At 38.0% G+C, this 12,897-nt stretch overlaps 1 protein-coding gene and 1 long non-coding RNA gene across 2 annotated transcripts in view; one reads left to right on the top strand and one right to left on the bottom strand.

The window, feature by feature from the left end:
* Positions 1-12,897, top strand: part of LOC120731327 (ephrin type-A receptor 6-like) — a 179,260-nt gene that overhangs the window by 47,569 nt on the left and 118,794 nt on the right. The window lies entirely within an intron of this gene.
* LOC120731357 overlaps positions 4,673-12,897 on the bottom strand; it is a 23,788-nt gene continuing 15,563 nt past the window's right edge. Inside the window, exons 3-4 of the long non-coding RNA XR_005695334.1 lie at positions 9,198-9,202; positions 4,673-4,683 (exon numbers count right to left, since the gene is read on the bottom strand). This is a non-coding gene — a long non-coding RNA (uncharacterized LOC120731357). The remainder of the gene's footprint in view (positions 4,684-9,197; positions 9,203-12,897) is intronic.

The raw sequence follows: 12,897 nt of genomic DNA, 5'->3' as shown, positions 1-12,897 counted from the left end.
CAAGCCATTTAACCTCCTAGGACCTGGCGTCCACATATGTGGACATCACATTTTTGGGTTATTTAGACCAAAATACTCAATTTTGCTCTACAGGGGCCTGATGTCCACTTACGAGAACACTATACTGCCACTGTTCTATCGAAATTTTAAATGAATATCCTCATATGTGGCTCTCATTTTTCTTAGAAACAGAAATCAGGTTAAACAAATCTGGTAATTCTTTGTTTTCACATTCATCAGGTCCCAAAATGTCCAAATATCAAAGAGAGATTAAAAATGCATGCCGTGGAAGAGTTCGGGTCTTAGGAGGTTAAATATTGGAGGGTACACACCTCCAGTCTACATGTGTTTTATGGACTTGGAAAAGGCATGTCCCTGTGTGTGTGTAACTGGTGCTTCTGGAGAATTGGTTATTGGGCCTGTAATGTCATTTACTCCCTATACAACGTCAAACTTCTGTCTTTGGTCTCAGGATCACATCTTTGCTATTGTTGGCTACATCAAGCAGTGATGTCCAGCTTACACTGTTGAAAAAAAGATTTCCTGCTTAAGATAGAGGATGAATTTCTGCCTCAAGTGGACTTCAAGTACCTAGGTATAGCTGATGATTATCTTCAAAGTTATCATTACTACCCTCACAGATGACCACAAGCTGCAGGTAGTTACCAAATGAATAGGATCATGAACAGGAAATGAGTTCCCTCCAAAGAAGATCTGCCCTTAGAGAAAAGGTAATCAGCTCAGTCACTGGGCGGTGGTTCAAAGTAGGGGTGCTGCTCTGCAGCAGTGAAAGCAGTCAGTAGAGATGGTTTGGATATCTGACTGTCAAGCTTTGTTTGCCTAAGAAAGGAAAGCAAGCCTTTATGCTGGCTGATACAAAGTCCAACAAAATAGGAGTTCACACAGAACACAAAGGGAAGGCAGCTTGGGAACATGGATGGATGCTGGATACCATGGATACCATGGATGAATAGATGGATGGAGTTTGAGTTCAAAAATCCATCGCCCTATTGTTTTAAGAACAAGCTGTTCATACCAAGCAATTGGTATGGTAATTTACCCAGTTCCAGGATGGCACTGGCTCTGCGTCAAGTGTCAGAGGTGGGCTACACTTAAGTAATTGCACAGGTAAAAGGAGCAGCTGTGTTAATGTTAAATGGCATGCTCGTATAAACATCTTGACAAAAGTTTCACCAATAAGACATTTTCAATTACAGCATGAAGATAGTCAGACAACAATTACAGCACATATCCTTCACTCTGTCAGCTCCCCCAAATGAGATGTCAAACACACACACACGTACACACATACTCACACAAAAGACACATGCACACAAATGAGGGCGTGGGTGGAAGGCAAAGACTCCCATAATGAATAGCATAAAACACACATATAAAAATACAACCCATAGAGCACACCAAACAACAAAACAACAACAAGTCCAATATGCACTCAAGCATTCACAACAGTGTGATAATGCAAGCGACAATTTTGCTCTCACAAAACACACACGAGGAGACACACCAGGGGGTTCGAGCTGGCATCAGCAACAGAGCTGTTTACAGACGGGCCACACGGCAGGGAGACACTGTGACATTTCAGAAAAGGATGGTTTTAGTTTAACAAGCATTGCACTTCAGGCTTAATTGGGAGTGTCTGGAATGGGAGAGAGAGAAACAGAGTGTGTATGTACCCCGGTAGCGGGTCAAAGTCTGTCTGATGAATTTAATCCCACCCCACTCAGCATCAGCGCTGACATGTCATGACCATAGGATGTCATGCCTTGCTTTTTTTTTTTTTTTTAACAGAGCACAGTTTGACAGTTGCATTGTAAGAAAATTGCTTGCAGCAGATATAAGAGCAACAGAGTCATGATGAAGGCACATGTGGATATATCAAAGGCCGTATTTCCTGTTTCTCATTTGTCACAATGAATTGTCCTTCGTTAATAATTTTGACATACTAATCCACTGTCTCCAAAAATTACAAACAAGAGCATCTTTGATCACTCTGATTATTTCTGTTTGTTTTTTCAATTCACAGTTCTGTTAAATCTACATTTGTTTGAATAGACATCACACAGTATGGGTGAACTTAAATGCCTGGGGTTTTGTTTGTTGTCTACACAGTCATTGTATTAGACTTTATTTATGCTGTTCCCACAAAGGATATAATTGAAATCTCCTTGATGCATTTGGTATGCTAATGTACATTTCCCCCTGAGTTGTCATTAAGCTCAATGCACCACTAAAAGGCACTGAGTTTCGCTACTAAAGGCTTGGGGTGGTTTGAATTATGTCCAGTGTAAATTCTTTCTGTCAGGCCACGGCCTCATTGTGCATCACTACCTGCTGTCACATAAGCAGAGAATAATCACTGAGAATATTAAAAATAAATCATCAGACATTATTCCAGATTAAGAAAAAAATCAGTGTGATACATTATGTTATATCTATCTATCTATCTATCTATAGATAGATATAGATATATATGTGTGTGCATGTGTGTTATAATAAAATCAATTAATCTGTTAACCTAACCTAAATAAATGTATAAATAGAGGTGATTTGACTGAGTTGCTCATTTTGACCATTCAATTGCACTGGAAAATACAATGGTGTTTTTGAATGAATTTTTTCACCTTGGAGGCCGAAAGAAAATTGCACTTACTAATTCTTAAAACTGTGTCTTACTTTAGACCTTCACTGTGCAGAATGATGTGGTTGAGGTTAATAAGTTACTGTCAAAGCAGACATACTTTTTTGGTAAGAAAATGGAAATTTGGGGCAAGGTTGCCATCTAAAAATTCGCGCTAGAAGATTAAAAAAACCTGTAGTGAATAACCGCTTCATAGAAAATATTCCACAAGTCTGAATAATCTGACTGGAGCTATCATACAGTACTTCATATTCTGTGTGATGCAATTACCTTTGAGGTTTATCTCTTTGAGGTGGTAAGGTCTATATATCCCTGCGAGGACCAACTTTTGATAGCCCATTGTTCTTGTAAGGATGTTGTAGGTGTTGAACTAATGGCTGAAGATAAATAATGTTATATAATAATATGGATCTGTTTAATATTAAGTATTAAGAAAAATTAAGAGACTAGAAAAAGTTTGAAGTTTGTTTGTGATCATAATTATTGTTATTACATTTTATAGAACGATGCATCTTATTTCATATTTAAATCCACTGTGCTAAGAGTTTTGGAGAAGAAAAACATGTTGATAGATAAGTGTGTGTTTATATATATATATGACCATGACTGTTCTTTCTTTATGGTTCCTCCGCAGCTGCCTCTATTTGCTCATTTACAACACATATCAATTACATTTCCCCAGACTGCTGGTGCTTTACCTTCCTCTGTCTCTCTTTAAATCAGTCACTTGATGAGCATTAGAGGCTCTCGTGTTGTCGCTCTTCAATCTGTAATTGAGAACAAATGTGGAGAGGGAGAGTGTTTAATTGGGGTTGTCAAGCAGGAGGCGGGTTTGTTGGGCACCTAGAGATCTCCTCATCTCTTTCCATTTTAACTGTTTAAAGAATAAATTATGCAGATTGCAGTTTTTGCGAGTCCTAGTTGCGATGTGAACTTGCGGTGACTTCTGCCTCGCTTTTTTCCCCCCCTTCCTTGCCAAGAGTTACTTCAAAGCCTGAAAGTGATCAAAGACAGTTGAAAAAATAAATTCCCCAACGTACCGGCACCCTGCATACATACATACAGCTTCTGCATGTCTCAACACCACACACTCTCTCAGTCAGAAAACAAAAGGAAGCGACACCGTCTAATGTCTTCTTCTTCTTCTTTTTTTTCCTTTTTTTGTCTCCTCAAGCACAGTCCTGTCAAACATCGCAAACATTTCAATTGATTTCTTTTTTCCCTTGTGCCTGTTCTATTTTAGTACATAAGCCAAGAGACTGAATTAGTCATTAAAGGGTATGTATAGTATGACATGGCCCAGATAACACATCACAGGCCTCCAATGAAGAGCAGACTTGTCATAAATAAAAGTACGTTTTAGGAGCTGGAGACAGCTTCTCCCAAGTAAAAAAGGAAAAAAATATGAAGAGGGGAAAAAAACAGGGGTTATTGAGGGTTCAGCTTCAGTGATTACTGCATTTTATTTCGGTACCAGTTTGTTTACACAACAGATATAAAGTAAAAAAAAACATAATACTCTGGTGTCCAATAACTAAAGCATATACACGTTTCATCTTTAATGCCATAAATAACCATTTTGTTTAAATTGGGGTTTTGAAAGTTAAACTAAACAAATCTCCGATCCAGCTTCTCTTCTATAGGCTGAAGGACTGTATGCATGAACTCGTTGACTCACAGTGTCAACGATACAAATGCTTATGTAATGTGCAACCTGGCTCCATAACTGCACATGGATCACTACAATATTGCATAGCCCATCCGTGCATTTGCGTTTTTTGTTCCTGATTATTTTAATTCATGGCTATTAAAATAACAAATCACAGTATGAATAAAATAACAGCTGGAAGGCACCATAGAATTAAAATTCAGTACATAATAAAATTAAAGCCTGCATCACCAATTCAGAAGAAAAATATACCCATTTGGTGTTGAAATAATGTCACATTTGTACATCGTGGGTCAGGTGAGGATTTTATTATTTATTCTTTATTTCTTTACACCTGATTTCTCTTTAAAGCTCTCTTTTAACCTACTTAAGCCAGCAGGTATTATGTGGCACAAGTGACAATACAGCACAGTCCTTTTGTGGACTGCTCAGACGTGTCAGATAGTGTTGAAAAAGTGTAAACTGCAATCCTGTTTGGCTGGTTTCAGTATCAAAACATACATGATGATTATATAAATGTTGCTCAGGAGAGCAATATATGCTGTACGTCATGGGAACAGAAGTTTGTTTTTCTTTTTTGTTGGACAAATTTAAACTAAGACACTTCAGAATACAGTCAGCTCTGCCTCTAGTGAACAATAAACTCAAACACCAGTGCTGGAGCTGTCCATATTTTCATGCACAAAGGATAATTCAGACTAGTAGACTTATTGGTTTTGGATAGCAGTGAAGATCTTTGCAAAGAAATTCTAAGTCTGCCTTAGAACAAGGACCTTAACAAGGGCCAATTAACTGGGATTTTGAATATTTCTGTGCAGGATATTTGACAGGACAAAATTTAAAAAAAAATCCTAAAATTGCCTCTAGGTTAAAAAAATCACCATGTTAAAGCATTTTTTAAGACAAGTTGGTGGTTTTGCTACTTGCATACAATTTTGTCCTAAATATTTTGCAGTTATGAATTTATAAGCATGTAGCCTATCCCCATACATGAAGTCAATCAAAATGTAATATTTCTTCAGCAAAAGGGGGTCATTGAGAGTACATTTATTGCTGTTTGAACTGAATATTGCCATTTGGCAAAATGTGAGCATGTGTATCCAACTTGACAAAAATGTCAGCTCAGTGACAGTAGTTTCACCTCTTTTTTTATACTCTTCCTCACTCTATCCCTCTATCTTCTCATATATGACCAGTGCGGAAAGTGAGCCAATGACCTCAGGGTACGAAAGGCTTTAACTAGCACTAGGTGTCTCTCAATCTGCCAGACTGCTACAGCCAAGCTTGTTAGTCACACTGGTGGAACTGCACACACACATACACATGCACAAGAGTACCATGGACAGACATAATCCAGCCACTGAATGAGGCAAGCAGTGATAGCAGAATTGGGTCAGTTCGAGAGAAGACTGTGGTGTGAAACCATTTCCCTTGGGGTGGATTGAGGTCTGAACTTTGGCTGACCCCCTGAACAAGTACAGCCACACAATGAAACCTCAGAATCTGAATCTGTTTGAATTAATGCTAACAACTTCACTGATCAGGCTAAAATGGAGGCTTAAGCCCCAGGAAGAGTATTTTGGACATGGATAAAGTAGTGTAGCTGTAATTGGGTTTTCTTCATGCTAAGATTAACGAGAGGAAAGGAAGTTAAAAGCTGAGGAGCTGGGAATGAAGGTAAGTCACTTCTCTTGTGGTTTATACTTCACTTTCACATTAAAGTAACTGCTCTTCTGTTTGTGTATTTTTTATTTCTGGGGGAAAGAGTTACATACCTTTAGACTCTTGCCAAAAACAAATTTAAAAGATGTGTAGATCCTAATTTGGGACCTTCATCATGATGGTTACAATAATAAGCACATTGTAAAAGTTTGGATGTTATCATGGGACCATCAGCCGCTTCTCCATTTATATTTTTCAGCTCACTGCTTTGAATAGTCTGAAATTATATAGCACATTTTTGTCGTTTGTTATTATGAAGTCTAAAGGGTATAGTTTGTGCTTTAGAAATACTACTCTGATGCTATTAGTGATGCAAGAACCCACAAAAGAATAAAGACCTGAATCTACAATATCAATAGAGGGATAGTGCAGATGTCCATAATAAGCCATCAGCTATATCAAACAAAATTCTACTTCCTTAACTGAGACCTGGTCTAACTGTGGTCTGCAAAAGAGCAAGAATAATGGAAGAAAGTAATGGAGTAATGGAAGAAAATTAAGAGACAAACATGCAAAACCCTTACTGTATTTCTTCTGTTATTTTTGTTTCCGCGTTTTCACCAATGTGCTATTTAAGGTTGCAATTTAAGTGGTAGTGCTGGCCCACAAATCAGCACAATGTTAGAATATTGCCTTATACAGTCATTTAAACTGTCATTACTCTTTACAATGATAACATTTTGTGCCATTAGACTTCAGCAACCAGTCAAACAGATGGTTCATCTGAAATTCAGATAGCCCCCAAAAATGCAGTAAAATAAAAGTAAAGGCCAATAGTTACAGAGATAAAGGAGAACTGCAGTCTTACATTTAGATTTGTGTGTGTGTGTGTGTGTGTGTGTGTGTGTGTGTGTGTGTGTGTGTGTGTGTGAACTGAAGAATGAGGACGAGCAGCTGTAATATTACTTTGTTCGCTTTTTGTTTTTTCTCCTTTTAATTACTTGTGTTTGGGTTGTCAATAAGTGTCCTTTGTGTGAATACTTTATGCATTTATGTGTGCATGGAATTCAATGCCTTTTTGAATGCTATCAGCATTTGTTGTCTTGTTTACTTTGTGCATATTTGTTTTCATATGTGCTTTTTCGTCTGTGTGTGTTTGTGCGGTTGTGCGTCTTTATTATCTATTACCAGCTGCAGCTAGTAGGCAGCTCATCCCACTCCTTACATTAAAGCTGATGTATGCTTATTGAGCAGCCACAGGCAGAGACTGGAGGCCTGATTTATAAACCAATACAGCTTGTTTTATGGGGGATTGATCTGCCTGTGTCTCCATCAGTGAAGCATTCTCCTTGTCTTTATTCAGAGTGACAGCAGGTAATAAAGGTATGGCAGTCAAAGAGAACAATGAAAGTGTTTACAATTACACTTCTTAGTGGCATCACCTTTCCTGACATTCATATATTAAAGTGTATTGTAGACGTGTTGAAAAGTTAGAAACTTTATTGTTCTAGAAAAACACAATGAAGCAAACCAAATAGCTGCATTTTAAGATTATTGAAAATACGTTTTCTTCTCAAAACAAAAGCATTCAGTGAAATTTGGAGAAAAAAAATTATAATACATTAATACATTTATATCAAGAATCAGCAAAAATACATTATTCATTATACTATGGTATTGTGACACTATTACACAATATATACTATGTGAAATCCCCATATAAATGCCATATAAATCCTAAAATCTGAGCTTTAGAAGCTACAGTAAGTGTGTGGCAAAGGGCCTAAACTTTCTTCTTCAGCAGTCAAACTATATTATCACATTATTATCATATTATCCTGCAAAGAACCAGAATCAGCTGATCATCTTTCTGTAATAATGATCATGGTGATCAGAATGATATTGTTATTATGTTGTATAATATTATAACAGAACATGCTAACAGCATGTTTATTCTTGCAAGCACAGTATATAGTGGAGATTTGCGCAAGATAAATTCCAAAGATATTTTTTATGAATAAAATAATATTAGAAAGTTACAGATTCCTGAGTACTGCAACTGTTGGGCAAATCTGCTGAATATTTTCAACATCTCTTTCTCCTCCTTTTCTTCATCTGCCTCCTCCTCCACTACCATCTCCTAAACTCTTAAACACATCTGTCAGAAGTGAGTTTCATTGACTTATTGACCTGTATCAGACTTCTTTCACTTAGCTTTAAAGCCTTCTCACAAATAAATAATAACTTCACAGATAGCATTTTGCGACCTGAGGTAAACACTGCACTACAGGTGAACACAATTTCGAGCGACAAACCTGAAATGTCGCAAAATATTTGACACATATAGACTCAGAGTATCATTGCCAGTGCCATACAGCAAGAGAATAATTAAAGTTATACCAAAGACATCATGAGAGAGAGAGATAAACGACAGGCAGTACCAAGAAACATGAAACCCTCTACTGATACAAGGTCATAGTAGATGCTGGAAACAGTTTTAGCTGTCTTTTGGTGAGCATATCAACTAGTTGTAATCAGGTAAGTGCTTGCTTATCAGGACTTTAACTAAGTTGCACAGTGCTCATTCAGTTTGTTCATTGAGTTTGTTCCTCTCTGTGGCTAAAAATTGATTTTACTGTGAATTTTAAGAATAAAGTATTGTGAAGGCGCTCTAAGATGAATTGAATTATTACATATATTTTATATTCCCTGAAGAATTTGTTAAATGATGTTGCATTTAATAAGCAACTCTTGAGATATTTTGTAAATAAATTGCAATTATCTTTGGAGTGATCCCCCAAAGTAATTGTTAGTTGTTTTGTTGTCCATCCATTGTAATGGTGTAGTGTAAAAAGCTGGAAACATTAAAAAGAAAAAAGCCAGAGCTCTGGAAAATGGAATCAAGTTATGTGGTTGCTGTCCCAGAACAGGGTTGTTCCCCTCCTTAAACCTGCTAAACTAATAAAGTTCCCAAAGTCAATTTTTTGTGTGCATACACACAACTGTTACATCTGGTCTAAGGACCGTGCGTGGATGAGCACATGGATTGGAATAATTTTCTCCTGAGCATTAACAGCAGCTCAACCAGATCATGGATAGTAATTAACATTATGTGGGTGTCAGGGCACGCAAAGACCCCACAGTGTAAGACCCAAACCTTTCCAGGCAACTACCGTCTGTCTGCTGTCATGCACGCACACTGATAACTCTTTCTCTTTGTCTCCCTCACACACACACACACACACACACACAGACACCTGCATTCAGAATCAATGAAGAGGCCACTTACTGGCCACCTGGTTCTCTCTCTCGGTTTCTTTTTCTTTGTCATGTTTCAATCAATCCAAGTTAAAAAGAAATGGCACTGTTGGTGAAAAATACCTGCAGCAGCTGTGGTTTTCAAAGCCCCAGACACGAGAAAGGACACAAATGCACACACACACGCAAACACACAAACATGGTCTCAGGCTCTCAGTAAAGGGTTCAGGAGTAACAGTAGAGATACAGTTCAGGGGTATGAAAAACAGACTTCTCGCTGTTTTGCAATTCATTAAGGGTTTAATGTTAATCTTTATAGTTACACTTTAATTGTCACAGATTTGTAATTAGTGCTGACATGTGACACAAAGAAAGCCAGCGTTTCTCACAGTGCATAGTGGAACTAAAAAGTAGTTTCGTACAAAATACATTTAGAATTAAAAGACACAAGAAAAAGGCATAAAAGTGCTCCACTAAACACTGAAAGACACACCAGGCTTCTATGTGCTGTAACCCCCACACCTTTCTTCCTTCTGCTTATCCTATTTTTGTTTTACCTGTTTCATGTGTCTCAGGTGTTATGCTGAGATCATTATCAGTTCATTACATTAGTATATGCTCCCACCCTAAACATCCAACAGATGGTATGATAATAATCTCATTTTCCTGAAGATGTGATGAGTCATTTAGAAATAGACTGAAATGCATGGAACAAACTAAGACCTTGTTTTTTTATAGATTATAGATTTATATAGTTTTAAAGTCAAGGAGACCAAAGAGTCCATCATAGGTCATAGTGGATAGAGACAGTATGACTGAAAGCAGCTACCCAATTCAAGTATCCCAGCCAAAAACAACACAAAGCCCTTAAACTTTTATGTGCTTTATGGACTTACAGTTTTCATATTTTTATAATTTAAGCATAACCATTTGTCAGAAATCACTATTTAAATATGGTGTAATTTATCAGAGCAACTTATTTTAATATTATCTCCCAGCTTGCAATATATCCCTAAGTATATCTTCTATCTCTCGTTGTTTTCTTTTCTTTTCTTTTTCATTCATTGCATTGGTTTTCAGTCTGTTGTACATTTCATAGCATCTGGTTTTCCCGGAGAAACAAAAGAATTTGCTGTATGTCTCAAGGAGACAGAGAGAGACTTACTGGCACCTTACTTTGGTCTGTTTTATGTGGATAGTTTCCTAACATGTGCAGGTTGCTCTGCGGGGAAGAGAAAATGCTCTCTGTCATCAGGCTAAAAGGAGAGGAGGGAATGTTTGGGGCTGTAGCCTTTTTGTGAGTTCCCCATAAGGATACTGCTTCAAAGTGCATTAGGGGCAAACCTCAGTCTGTTTGTGGAATTCTGCAGGTGAGAGAAAAGAAGAAAGGGAGAGAAAACAAAAGCTTTACTGAATTTGGTTGAAGGGCTTTTAGTCCTCTATTTGACATGGCTTTCAGGTGTAAACTTTTTCAGGAGGGTCACCTACAAGGAAAACAGGTGTTTATCAGAAGTCACAGCTGCCCCAGCTTTTAACAAAAGTAACTGCTGTATCTTAATGGCAATATCAGGTCCCCATACGTTAAACTAAGCTCCATAGCCAAACTCTGACAGAGTAATATGTAAGCAGCAGGACCTTTTGGCAAGTCAACTATATCTTGAGTTGCCAAAAGTAGTGGCTTTTTGAAATGATGATGCTATTGTGTATAACCTTTTTGTAATATTTGGATTCTAGTCCTCGTAAGAGCACCTGTTGTTTTTATAGCTGATTAGGGTTTCTCACTTTCCAATCATTATTTATAATGTATTCTCTATATTTTTAGCTCATCTACAACAAAACAGAGTATCAAGAAGTGCAGAGCCTCCCTCTGAGCTTCTCTTTCTTAAAGCAATCACACAGATATCTGGCTGCCCGGAGCCTGCCATGTTGAAGACTGAATTTCCAACACACACACGCAACACGTGCACCAAAACACAGGCAGTGTTCTGATTTGTCTGTTTGATAGTGTTGTCAGTGAGACTGGATGTCAGAGAGAAGGAATCTATTACAGGATCGATTTGGCCATGCAATTAGGTGGCAATGGGAATTTCTCATTTCACTTTTCTCTCTGTGACAATCGTCTCTTGGGACCTTTGAAAGAGGGATAAAGTGATATACTGTGATGGCTGGCAGAGGAATAAAGAAGAGGCAGGATTATGGGAGGAGGAAAAGTGTCCGTGTAGTTGTGGTCCTTTGAGAGAGTTCATGCAGCCTATGCACAGGAACAAAGTAGTGGCCAGCGGTATCACGCTTATCCGAAAAGTGCATCCATTTGAGCAAAAATGCACTCATATTACTTATTTCCGTTGTGGTTTGGCTATACATATCTCCCTTCAGAATGCTCATCTTATTTTCATCTATTTCGCACCATTGAGTGGGCCCTCTAATTGGCCAAGATGAAACACGAGTTTAGAGTTTCAGTGGCATTCTCTCATTCTTGCTTTCACTTTGCATCACTGAAAAATAAATGAACGTTGTGAAAGAGATCCATGGAAAGGGGGCCTACATTGTTGCCAGTTTACATCACAGGATGTGTGCAAATGACTTCATGTGTTTCTACCTAAATGAAGGCTTCTCATATTACCCACTCTTAATGCACATTCATGTTGTTGTCAATCAACCAAGCTCAACAGTGCTGTGCTTCCTCATTAGTGATAGAATATTAAAAACTAGCACAACTTTTACAGAGTTTTTACAAGGATTGTGGGGCTCTTTGACAAGTTTTTTTGTTGAAATATTGATATTAACAATCCATACTGTATACTGTATAGGCCAGCGGTCCCCAACCCCCGGGCCTCGGACCGGTACCGGTCCGTGAGTCGTTTGGTACCGGGCCGCGAGAGTTGAGGCTCAGGTGTGAAATGTATGGTTTTCAAGGTTTTATCGGTTTCCAGCGTTATTTTGTTATCGTTTTTATCGTTAACTTGGTTTTCCTGGGTCTTTTCACGTGTGTTATGAATAAATCTTCTTTTTTCGGTACCGGTACTAGTTTTATTTTGTTGTATTTATCCACGACACCTTAAAGGCCGGTCCGTGAAAATATTGTCGGGCATAAACCGGTCCGTGGCGCAAAAAAGGTTGGGGACCGCTGGTATAGGGGATTATTCTATAGAGATGTAAGTCTCATCCTACTGACTGGTATCTGTGCAGACTCTAGAGGTATATTTTTTTGTCATATCTATCATTACACTTTTATGACGTCGTCTGTAATCATTGTTTTCTATTTCTACTTTGATTAGTTTTTGAAAATACAAATGTTTTGGTCCCAGAAGAACCCAGTCAAAAGGACCTAATTCCACCTATGCAGTTTTAATGAATGGAACAATTTATTTAGTTTATATTTACCATTGATCCTGAATGAAAGTATCATACAGTATCATGGGGGTAGGAATGCTCATTCAGTCAGTCATTTTAAAGGAGAAAGACTCCATCACTGCATTCATCCTCTGAATGGTTAATTTCCCCGGAGGGAAGTTATCAGAATATTGGAGATGTTGCTGGATCGACCTGAGACAGGTGTGGCATGCCCTGGTCATGCCACAAGTGAAAAGAAGAAATGATTCTGCTACACTTCAAGCTCTAATCAAAGCAGCAATGACCCTCCTGGGAG

This window comes from Simochromis diagramma, unplaced genomic scaffold, assembly GCF_900408965.1.
Source record: "Simochromis diagramma unplaced genomic scaffold, fSimDia1.1 OVJJ01000343.1, whole genome shotgun sequence".
Lineage (NCBI taxonomy): Eukaryota > Metazoa > Chordata > Actinopteri > Cichliformes > Cichlidae > Simochromis > Simochromis diagramma.
The sequence above is the reverse complement of the archived record's forward strand: the minus strand, read 5'-3'. Positions and strand labels throughout refer to the sequence as shown.